Source organism: Trachypithecus francoisi, unplaced genomic scaffold (assembly GCF_009764315.1).
Source record: "Trachypithecus francoisi isolate TF-2019V2 unplaced genomic scaffold, Tfra_2.0 Contig01440, whole genome shotgun sequence".
In the NCBI taxonomy this organism is placed as follows: Eukaryota; Metazoa; Chordata; class Mammalia; order Primates; family Cercopithecidae; genus Trachypithecus; species Trachypithecus francoisi.
This window is the reverse complement of record NW_022681431.1, coordinates 18713608-18725938: the sequence shown is the minus strand read 5'-3', so window position 1 is coordinate 18725938 and position 12331 is coordinate 18713608. Positions and strand designations below refer to the sequence as shown.

Below are 12331 nucleotides of genomic sequence, written 5' to 3'. Positions count from 1 at the left end.
AAGAAAACATCTTGAATATCAGATATTCAATGGAGAAACCAATTAACTTACAACAAAAAATAAAGTGGTACACCCAGGGAGTGGATTGGAAAGAAGATGTGCATAAGAAGTGAACTTTGAAGTTTGCTTTTATACTTTTTGAATGTTATTTCATGATAAGCTTGTATTATAATTTATAAAAGACATTTTTTTAAAGGAAAGAAATCAAATGCTAGACAGACTAGAATACCTATGTCATCTGGTCAGCACATTCTCTTTCCAGTAGGAAAATCTGCTTTTTTTTTTTTTTTTTAGACAGGCTATAGTGCACTGGCAGGATCACAGCTCACTGCAGCCTCAACCTCCCAGACTCAAGCAATCCTCCTACCTCAACCTCCCAAATAGCTGGGAGCACAGGCACATGACACTATGCCTGGCTAATTTTTTACTTTTTGTAGAGACAGCATCTCCCTATATTGCCCAGCCTGGTCTGAAAGTCCTAGGCTTGAGCAATCCTTGCAAAGTGCTGGGATTACAGGCATGAACCACTGCACCTAGCTGGAAAATCTACTTCTAAAACCTGCTGAATGTCAGAACATTGATTGGCAAGTATAAAATCAGATAAAGGAAAATGACTAATATTCATGAATGGCATCATGTTATGATGGGCTTCATGATACAGACCTGCCAAGAAAACAGGAATAACCTCATCAGCGTATTGGCTCAGAGCACAGTCACCCCAAGTCAGAGACGGAAACCACTAACAAATCCTTATGCTTTAAATCTTTTTTTTCTAGATTGCATGTGACCCACCATCTTTCAGTGTGAAAATTATTGCTTATATGATTAAGCCACATACTATCTTGCATTTAGTATCACTTTAGGATTTTCAATGATAGACTACTGTTTTATAAATATCATTCATCATTAAGCATTATCTTTAATCATATTACATAATCATATCATTACACTATTGTATAATCATTGTTATTATTTTGTTTGTTTGTTTTTGAGAAATAGAGTCTCACTGTATCTCCCAGGCTGGAGTGCAGTGGCGTGATCATAGCTCCCTGCAGCCTCAAACTCCTGACCTCAAGCAATCCTCCTGCCTTGGCCTCCCAAAGTGCTAGGATTACAGGCATAAGCCACTGTGCCTGGCCTTTTTTTAATAATCATTATTATTAATCATTAAGTATCATTAATCATTCACTTGCATTATAAATATCATTCATCATTAACAAAAGTTTTACATACAATAGCTCTCTGACTGTGACCTTTCTTGACAGAGACTTAGGGAACATCCAAATTCAGCAGAGGTGACTGGTGAAAGATCAAGATGTTCCTCCCTTAACCCTCAATGGTAGACTTTGTCAATAAACCATAGCACCTGCGAGCAGCTCACACCTGTAATCCCAGCATTTTAGGAGGCCGAGGCAGGCAGATTGCTTGAGCCCAGGAGTTCAAGACCAGCCTAGGCAACATGGTGAAACTCCATCTCTAGAAAAAATTTAAAAATTAGCCGGGCTTGGTGGCATGTACCTGTAGTCCCAGCTACTCAGGAGGCTGAAGCTGGAGGATCACTTGAGCCCAGGAGGTTGAGGCTTCAGTGAGCTGTGATCATGCTACTACACTCCAGCCTGGGTGACAGAGCAAGACCCTGTCTCAAAAAAAAAAAAAAAGTAGGCCACAGTATTTATTTCAAATGGCCAGATACAGCTCTAGAGTCTTTCTCAACTCAGCACTCTCCTGGCAGCTGCTCCCAGTTGACTACCCTTAGCATGCAAGATTGACATAGTTGCCTTTCTGTCTTAGACAACCACCAGCATGTATACATGCCATCTGTGTTAGTCTGGGTCCTCCAAGAAGTAGATGCCAATATGGAATTAGATGTGCAAGAGATTTATTAGAGGAAATGCCAGTGAGGGAAAATGGAGAAGGAGCCAGTGGAGGAGACATCAGACTCAGATGCAAGTCCGCCCCTGTAAAGGAGAAGAGAGGAGAAAAGGGGAAGGAGGTAGGAAGGAAGTTACTTCTTAGACTGCAGTGCAATTATAAACAAGTTTCAGCCAGGCCTAGGGGAGTCCTTGAGCCAAAGTCACTCTTCAGAAGAGGCCAGCATCTTGCGGGTTCAACCTGCTTAGTATCCCTGTCACACTCAGTTATTGGCTGGGAGCAGCCTAGGAGGAGCCCACCCGCAGGGCAAACGTGATGATAGATTTCAGAGCACCACAGCTGGATCTGTGGGCCATTTAGGTGGAGACTTAGAGCTGTTCCGTGCCAATAGGAGTCTGTGGTGGCCATGAAAATGCATCTCTCAGCTTTCCTTCTACAGGGAGCATAACTGACTCACGGGCTCTTTCTCCATTCTGTGATGCTAGTTTTTGGATGGTGTGGTTTTCATGTTCTACCTACACCATCTACCTCCTCTGCTGGGAAGTGGTCCCTTAGTTGGATGCCTCTGTCTCTGCTGCCATAGCCACTCTGTTGATGTGCCCATCCTGCCAATTCCAAGGTGGCCAATGGCAGTCTGATTCAGGTCAACTGTCTGAGTCACTTTGTCAACTTGGTTGTTCAATACCTCTCCCATGATGGATGGCTTCTGGTGGACATTAACATGTGATACAAAACTCTTTACAGTCTGGGCCGGGTATGGTGGCTCACATCTGTAATCCTAGCATTTTGGGAGGCCGAGGTGGGCGGATCACTTGAGGCTGGGAGTTGGAGACCAGCCTGGGCAACATAGTAAAACCCCATCTCTACTAAAAATACCACAACAAAAAATTATCCAGGCGTGGTGGTGCACGTCTGTAATCCCAACTACTCGGGAGGCTGAGGCAGGAGAATCACTTGAATCTGGGAGGTAGAGGTTGCAGTGAATCAAGACTGCACCACTGCACAGCAGCCTGGGTTATAGAGTAAGACTCTATCTCAAAAAAAAAAAAAAAGTTTTCACAGTGTATGCCTGCTCCCATATGTACACCCACAAGCCTCTACCTCAGGCCTCTTAGACCCAATCTTCCAGTCCTTTTCCTTCCGGGCTCCTGGCCAAATAGCCAGGCCATTGATCACTGCCCAGGAACTATGAATATGCTTACCCAGGCCACTTCCTCCTTGCAAAGTAGATGACCAGGTGCACTGCTTGCACCTCTGCTCATTGGGAAGATTCTCCCTCTCCACTGTCTTTCAAAGCCACCTCACCAGTTTTCAGTTTGCATATACATACAGACCCACCTCATCTATCAACCAAGTTCAGGCTTTTCCCTTCTTCTTCAGCTGGTCCTATGGGAACTTCCACATAGCCATACATGTGAGATGGGAGAGAGTGCTGATGCATCTATTGAAGTTGAAAGGAATAAGGCAGTTTGGACTGCCTATGCGATCATAGCTCACGGCAGCCTCAACCTCCTGGGCTTGAGGAATCCTCCCACCTCAGCCTCCCAAGTAGTTGGGACTACAGGCACACACCACCATGCCTAGCTAATTTTTTTTTTTTTTTTTAAATACAGACAGGGTCTCTCTGTATCACCCAGGCTGGTCAAACTCCTACCTTGACTTCCCAATGTGCAGGGATTACAGGCGTGCAATAGCGACTTCTCAAAAGGTGTGTAATTCTCTGCAGTGGTTTGCATGATCTTCCTCCAGAATCCCAGGGGCTGCAAGGTGATTCTCTCCCTGGGGCTTGATACAAACTCTGTCTTTTCCCACTGCTTCTTTTCCCTACAATAACATTCCAAAGGCTTGGATCTGCCCAGTCATGCAGACTAAGAGCTAGGGCCATTTCACCTGCCGCAGTGCCCTTTCCTGCTCTGAGACCTGCTCAAAGCTGGCAGTATATGCGGCAGAGCAGTATTCTTATCTGTGGAACGTGTCATCTCCTGAACCCAAAGAGGTTTGCCGGATGCTCAGCTTCCTGTATGGAGTAGGGATATAAGTGGTGCCTACTTCTTTTTTTTTTTTTTTTTTTTTTTTTTACTTTTGAGAAGAGGTCCTGGCATGCCCTAATAAACCTCCTAAAAAATGTCACTGAAGTGGCAGAAGCCTGAATGTTCCTAGGGTACATTCTCAAGCCCCCACTTCCCTCAGCCTCTTTATCCCTTCCTCTGATCCTATGGTCCAATGAGCAGTGTTGCTTGCACTGCAGCCTGGACCTGTTGCAGAAGTCCTTCCTGCTAAAGGCAACTCGGAATTTTCCACTTCACTGTGCATTGGTCATCACTCTTCCCAGACTTCTAAGAACCACCCTCGCAGTGAGTTTGCTGTATTCCCTGGGGTCGTGGCCAACGTGTTAGATCTCAGTTTCTGAGAAACTTCCATTCCAAGTTCTTTGATCAAGCACTCTCAAAGTACCGGCCAAGGTGCCCTCCTCTGGTTCCCACTGGCTCATTCTTGCGACTCATCTGGTGTATAGTCTCCTTTTTACTTAATCATCCCCAGCATGTACCCACCCGCATTATGCTGGGACTGAACCTTAGTTCTCAGGCAGGAGAGATGAGGACACCTACCAGGGGAACATGTGTTGCCTTGTGAAGGAGGGTCCTCTGCAGCGTCTTCTTACACAATAGAAGCACTAGCTCTTACCAGAAAGGATGGGGGACTTTTGCAAGCCCAAAGGATTGGGAAAGAAAGCGGCAGTCTGCCTAGACAATATATTCAAGGGCCTCTGTCTACATACCCTCATCCCAATTTTCAGGGTCCCAAGTTTTCCCAGGGTCCCAGGTGTTCCCCAAACTCCCCCAGCCCCCACCACTGGCAACCTATTCTTCACTGATTATTCAAACATCTAGGGATCTCTGCAATTCTAACTATCTGATTTTCACCTGTTCAACCACGTCTGCTCTCCCACACTGCAGGAGGTAAGGGGCTTCTTGTAAGATGCCAAAAAGACTCTTGCCTCCCACACTTAGCCATTTACTCCTTGCTTAACTGCTCTCATTATCCCTTAGGTAGCAGCAATACAACTTAGCAGTAAACAGCCAACAATTCTGCTGTCTTTGAGGACATTTTTCTCTCCGTAAGTTTCAAATGCTTCAATCATCACACCTGCAACATCTTTCCTCCCCACCAGGACATCTTCCCAGGTCACCATCGATGAAACTTTCACCTTTGACTCACCACCTTGTGCTACCGACTATCCATACCCCACCTATCAACCAAGTTAATATCCTCTTTGCCCACTGGAGTGTTAGTAGGTCAATTCCAAATCACAATCTTACCACCTGTTTTCTTGGGTCATTCTTGGTACTACTTTTGCTAGCACAGGACATCTGAGAAGCCAAAGCCAAGATAGGATTAGACACATAAGAGATGTACTGGTTCAAATGTTGGTGAGGGAAAATGGGGGGCTGGAGGAGGCTGGTGAGACATCAGATTCCATTATGATCCCACCCCTAAGAAGGAGACAACAAACAGCTTAGTTTGCAGCATTGCAATAAGGAAGATTCAGCAAGGCTAACAGGGAATGCTCAAGCCAAAGGTTCTTTTTAGAGGAGTCCTCTTCAGAAATGGGCCTGCCTTTGTATCCTGCCATGAGCAGTCAATGGGAACAGTGCAGGGGAAGCAGAGCCCTGGCCTGAACACAGTAATGGAAGTCAGTACACAACAGTTTGTGCCTTTACTTACTTACCCTCCCTGAAGCAGAAGGTCGGAGAGGCACATTCCCAGGGCTGCCATGCCATTGCATGGAGGCATTTGAGATCACAAAGCGAATCTCAGCCATTAATGAAATGGTCATGCTTATTTTGCTCAGTTTGAGAGGGAGATAATTTGTATTCCTATACTCAAAATTGGGGGAAAAGAATCACCCTAATTAGAATCTGAACTGACCATAAGTAATAAACATAAAAGTAATATTAAAGTATTAGTGAATACTCTTAAGCTCAATTGTTAGTTTTCTATTGCAAAAAAATAAAATACTTTAAAACTTTAGAGACTGTTTTGGGAGGCTGAGGTGGGAGGATCCCTTGAGCCCAGCTGTTCAAGACCAACCTGGGCAACATAGCAAAACCCTGTCTCTACAAAAAATTAAATAAATATATTAGCTGGGAGTGATGGTACATGCCTGTGGTCCCAGCTACTCAGGAGGCTGAGGTTAGAGGATTGCTTGAGCCCCCAGAGGCTGCTGTGAGCTGTGAGTGCACCACTGCACTCCAACCTGGGCAACAGAGTGAGACTCTGTTTCAAAAAGAACCAAAACAAAAAACAAAAAAACTATTTTAACATACAAATATCTCACATATATATCTTATCTATTGAATGAAAACCATTTCAATAAACAAAAAGCTACATTTGTATAAATAGTATAAAATGATTTTCACTTAAAAGATGATTTTAAAATGATTTTGATATGACATTTAATAGCAAAACTCTACTATTCGTTGTCTGCAGTTCAATGAATAGTCCTCCAAATTAATTATATACATGTATTAACATGTGTATATAATTTGAAAAATCCTTTTGTATGTCCAAGCATATATATGCATGTATATCAATTAATTTGGAATATATATATACATTTTGAGACAGAGTCTTGCTCTGTCACCCGGGTTGGGGTGCAATGGTGCAAATTTGGCCCACTGCAACCTCCACCTCACAGGTTCAAGTGATTCTCCTGCCTCAGCCTCCTGAGTAGCTGGGATTATAGGCATGTGTCACCACACCCAGCTAATTTTTCTTGTTTCTTTTTTCTTTTTTTTTTTAGTAGAAATGAGGTTTTGCCATGTTGGCCAGGCTTGTCTCAAACTCATGGCCTCCCAAAGTGCTGGGATTACAGGCATGAGCCACCACACAGGGCCTTAATTTTTAAATAAAATTATGTTTACTGGCTGGGCGCGGTGGCTCAAGCCTGTAATCCCAGCACTTTGGGAGGCCAAGACGGGCAGATCACGAGGTCAGGAGATCGAGACCATCCCGGCTAACACGGTGAAACTCCGTCTCTACTAAAAAGAATACAAAAAACTAGCCGGGCGAGGTGGCAGGCGCCTGTAGTCCCAGCTACTCGGGAGGCTGAGGCAGGAGAATGGCGTGAACCCAGGAGGCGGAGCTTGCAGTGAGCCCAGATCGTGCCACTGCACTCCAGCCTGGGCGACAGAGCGAGACTCCGTCTCAAAAAAAAAAAAAAAAAAAAAAAAATTATGTTTACTATACCCAATAATACTATATCCTAATTACTTTTCTTAACATTACAACTTTTGGTCTTCACAGCTTTTTAAAAATAATACTTTAAAAAATTGATTAGCTAGGTGTGGTGGCGGGTGCCTGTAATCCTGGCTACTCAGGAGGCTGAGGCAGGAGAATCGCTTGAACCCAGGGAGCACAGGTTGCAGTGAGCCGAGATCATGCCATTGCACTCCAGCCTGGGCAAAAATAGCAAAACCCCATCTCAAATAATATATATATACACACACACACACATACACACACACACATACACAAATTAACTGGGCATGGTGGCGTGCACCTGTAATCCCAGCTGCTTGGGAGGCTGAGACAGGAGAATTGCTTGAACCTGGGAGGTGGAAGTTGCAGTGAGCTGAGATCACACTACTACACTCCAGCCTGGGTGACAGAGCTAGACTCTGTCTCAAAAAAGAAAAAAAAAAAAGATAGAATGTGGAGAAGATGTTAAAGCAATTTCAAAAGATAAAGCAGTGATGTTGATGAATCATCAGGCTACAGCAGATGTGTGCACACTGATGATGCGCCTCCAGGACAAAGGACTGGTTGCTGCTCAGTTGATGTGGTTGATGGATCATATTTTTAAGTACATCAACTTTGGAATTGTTTCTCTAGTTCACGGAGACTTTCTTACAAGACAGGGAAGATCTTATTGTGACCAACAGCTGCTGCTTCTCAAGGAGCACTTAGAAAGTAATTACAGGAGCAGAGATTGGAAATGGATTATTTTGTTTCCAGAAAGGGGCTTCCTCAGGAAGAGGCGAGAAACAAGTCGGGCATTTGCAGAGAAAAATAACTTGCCATTTCATACACGTTACTCTGCCAAGGTTTGGGGCAACAAAAATTATTTTGAATGCACTTGTAGCACAAGAGGGAAATGGAAGTCCAGCAGGAGGATGTGCTAAAGAATTAGCAAATCAAAAGCCCTCCAGTGGATAATAGATACAACGATAGCTTATCCTAAAGCTGAACCTATCAGTATTCAAACCTGGATCCTTGGGTACAGGAAACCAACAGTCACACACGAACATTACAGGATCTTCCCTGTTAAAGATGTAGCTCTGGAGACTGGTGACCTTACCAATGGGATCGATCAACAGTTTATTGAAAAAGAGGACCTCTTACCACATTTTTATGAAACAGGAGCTTTTCCACCTTCCAAGGGCCATAAGGAAGCTGTTTCCAGGGAAATGACCCTCAGAAACCTGTGGATATTCCTCACACAGTCTTTAGCATTTTTGTCAGGCTGTATGTAGTACATCATTCAGTATTTTTACCATTGCCTGTTTTAGGAATGGACTTGGACTTGTGAAGGTCACCATAGAAATTCAGACTTTCTTTCATAAGCATGCATTATTTACATGTGCAAATCAGAATATATTTAAAACAGCAAAAGAAATTCTGTGGATGGATTAATATTTATTCCCCTTTGGAATATTTTAAAACTCTACTGAAATGAGGATTCGTAATAAAAACAAATTGATATGTACTTCATATAACATAAAATTCACTATTCGAAAGAGTGTATTTGGTTGTTTTATTATATTCACTGTGTTATGTAACCATCACCTAGAATATTTTCATTCTTGCAAAAAGAAATGCCGTATCTATTAGCATTCAGTCCCAATTCTTCCTCTCACTCAGCCTCTGTCAGCCATTAATCTACTGTCTCTACAGGTTCCCCATTCTGGACATTACATATCAACGGAATCATACAATATGTGGCTTTCTATGTCTGGCTTCCTTCAGGTTAACCCAAGCTGTAGGATACACCAGTACTTCATTCCTTTTTATTCCTTTTTATGAATAGTATTCCATCATATGGATATAGCACTTTTTGTTTATCCGTTTATCAGATGGACATTTGGGTTGTTTCTACTTTTTGGCTATTATGAATAATGCTGCTATGAGCATTCATGTACAAGTTTTTACATGAATATGTATTTTCAATTCTCTTGGCTATATATGATACTGGGAAGTGGAATTTCTGGGTCATATGGTAACTCTACGTTTAATTTTTGGAATAACTGTCAAACTGTTGTCTGCAGTGGCTGTACCATTATAAATCTCCAGCAGCAATTTATTTATTTATTTATTTATTTATTTTGAGACAAGGTCTGGCTCTTTCACATTGGCTGAAATGCAGTGGCATGATCACAGATCACTGCAACCTTGACCTCTGGGGCTCAAACAATCCTCCCACTTCAGCCTCCTGAGTAGCTGGAACTACAGGCATGTGCCACCATGCCCAGCTAATATATTTTTTTTCTCTTGTAGAAACAGGGTTTCACCATATTGCCCAGCCTGGTCTTGAACTCCTGGGCTCAAGCAATCCGCCCACCTTGACCTCCCAAAGTGCTGGGATTATAGGCATAAACCACCACGCCCAGTCTATTTCTTACATTTAAAATATCTTGAGTATCTTTCTGTGTGTAGACATGAATAAAATTCTTTTTAGTATTTTATAATTCCATTGTGTGAAGGCATCAAAATTTATCTAACTAATCCCCTAATAATGGGCATTGCATTGTTCACAGATTTTTACAGTGTCAACCAAGGCTATATTAAACACATTTTACACATATCTTAAATGAAGTATCTTGGTCATAAAAGATGCATGTTTTAATTATTTTATTTTAGCATAAATGACATACAAACCACTGTGCATATTTCAAATGTACTACTGGATAAGTGTTGAGTATGTATACAACCATGAAACCTTCACCACAATCAAAAGAATAAGCATATCCTCAGGATCTAGGAGAATTTGAAAAATAATAATAATAATAAATATATTCATTACCCAAAAAAGTTTCCTTTCCTGGCCAAGCACGGTGGCTCATGCCTATAATCCCAGCACTTTGGGAAGCCAAGGCGGGCAGATCATGAGGTCAAGAGATCGAGACCATCCTGGCCAACCAACATGGTGAAACCCCATCTCAGCTACTCGGGAGGCTGAGGCAGCAGAATCGCTTGAACCCAGGAAGCAGAGGTTGCAGTAAGTCGAGATCACGCCACTGCACTCCAGCCTGGGCAACAGAGTGAGACTCCGTCTCAAAAAAAAAAAAAAGTTTCCTTCCCTCTCTGACACCCATTATGATCCTATCACCAGGCAACCACTGACCTACTTTTCATCAACATAGATAAGTTTGCATTTTCTAGAGTTTTAGATTGACTCATACAATATGTACTCTTTTTTATCTGGCTTCTTTTACTCAGCATATTTATTTTGAGGTTCAGACATATTGTTGTGTGTATCAATAGTTCATTTCTTTATATTATCCCATGGATATGGATATGCTGAATGTATATGGATGCTGAATGTGTTCATTTATTCATTTATTGATGAACATTTGGTTTAATTCGGTCTTTGGCTATTAAAAATAAAGCTCCTATAAAAAGTCGTATTCAAGTACTGTTACATACATTTGCTTTCACTTCTCTTTGGTAAACACCTAGGAATAGAATGACTGGATCACATGGTAAGTATATGTTAACTTTTTACAAAACTGTCGAACTATTTTCCAAAGTGCTTGTTCCGCTTTACATTCCCAGCAGCAGTCCTTCAATACCCCCACCAATACTTGGTATGGTTGGCTTTTTAAATGTTCACCATTCAGATAGGATGTTGGGGCATCTGTTGTGGTTTTAATTGACGTTTCCCTAATGACTAGGGATGTTGTGAATCTTTTCACATGCTTATTTACTATCCATATATCTTCTCTGGCCGAGTGTCAAATCTTTGCCCATTTTTGGTTTGCCCATTTTTTGATCGCCTTGTTTGCATGTTAAGAGTTTTTTAAACAAGTTCTTATATAGGACTTGCAAATGTTTTCTCCCACTCTATGGCTTGCCTTTTTTTTTTTTTTTTTTTTAGCAATGGCTTTCAAAGAACATTTGAATTGGATTTAATTTTGGTAAAGCTCACCTTATCAATCGTTTCTTTTGCGAACTGTGCTTTTGGTTCCACAGCTAAAATCTCTATGCCTAACCCGAGGTCACAAAGATTTTCTCCAATGTTTCCTTCCATAAATTTTATAATTGTATATATCATGTTTAGGTCTATGACACATTTTGTACACAGTTTTAGCACATGGTTTAGGATATAGGTCAAAGTTCATTTTTTTGCAAAAGAATATCGAATAATTCTAACACAATTTGTTGCAAAGACTGCTCACTTCCATTGACTTACCCCTGCATCTTTGTTGAAAATCTGTTGTCCATATATGCATGGCTCTATTTCTGGACTTTCTATTCTACTCCATTGATGTATTTATATATCTAGGTGCCAACACTCCACTGTCCTGATTAATATGTCTTGAAATCAGAAGCATTAGTCTCTCAACTTTCTTATTCTTTATAACGTCATTTTGGCTATTCTAGGTCCTTTGCATTTCCAAATGAATTTGAGAGTCAGTTTCCCAGTGTCTAAAATAAAACCTGATGGAATTTTTGAAGGGAATGCATTCAATCTATATATCAATTTGGGGAGAATTGAGATTTTAACAATATTGAGTCTTTTGACCCACGAAAGTTATATACCTCTCCATTTATTTAGCTCTTCTTTTTGTCTCATGAGCTGTAGTTTTAAATTTACACATCTTGCACATCTTTTTCCAGATATATTCCTAAATATTCACAATTTTGATTTTACTATCACTCATGCTGTTTTTATAATTTTTCTTATTGTTCATTCCTATCCTATAAAATATAATTGATATTTGTGTATACAATTGATTTATGTTTGTATCTTGCAAACATGTATGTGTGTATGTATGCATGTATTATTGGACTAGACATACTTAATAGTTGGCAGAATACTCTACATTTGTTACTTGGTTTGGGGTGAAATTTAACAAAATGGGAACTAGAAGTCTCCCCTACCGCCTTCGAATGATAGTAAGTTAAAAAACAATATCATGGCCGGGCGCGGTGGCTCAAGCCTGTAATCCCAGCACTTTGGGAGGCCGAGACGGGCGGATCACGAGGTCAGGAGATCGAGACCATCCTGGCTAACATGGTGAAACCCCGTCTCTACTAAAAATACAAAAACTAGCCGGGCGAGGTGGCGGGCGCCTGTAGTCCCAGCTACTCGGGAGGCTGAGGCAGGAGAATGGCGTAAACCCGGGAGGCGGAGCTTGCAGTGAGCTGAGATCCGGCCACTGCGCTCCAGCCTGGG

At 41.8% G+C, this 12331-nt stretch overlaps 1 pseudogene; it reads left to right on the top strand.

The window, feature by feature from the left end:
• Nucleotides 1-7565: 7565 nt before the first annotated feature.
• LOC117092064 lies at nt 7566-8607 on the top strand (annotated as a pseudogene).
• The last annotated feature ends 3724 nt before the right edge of the window (nt 8608-12331 follow it).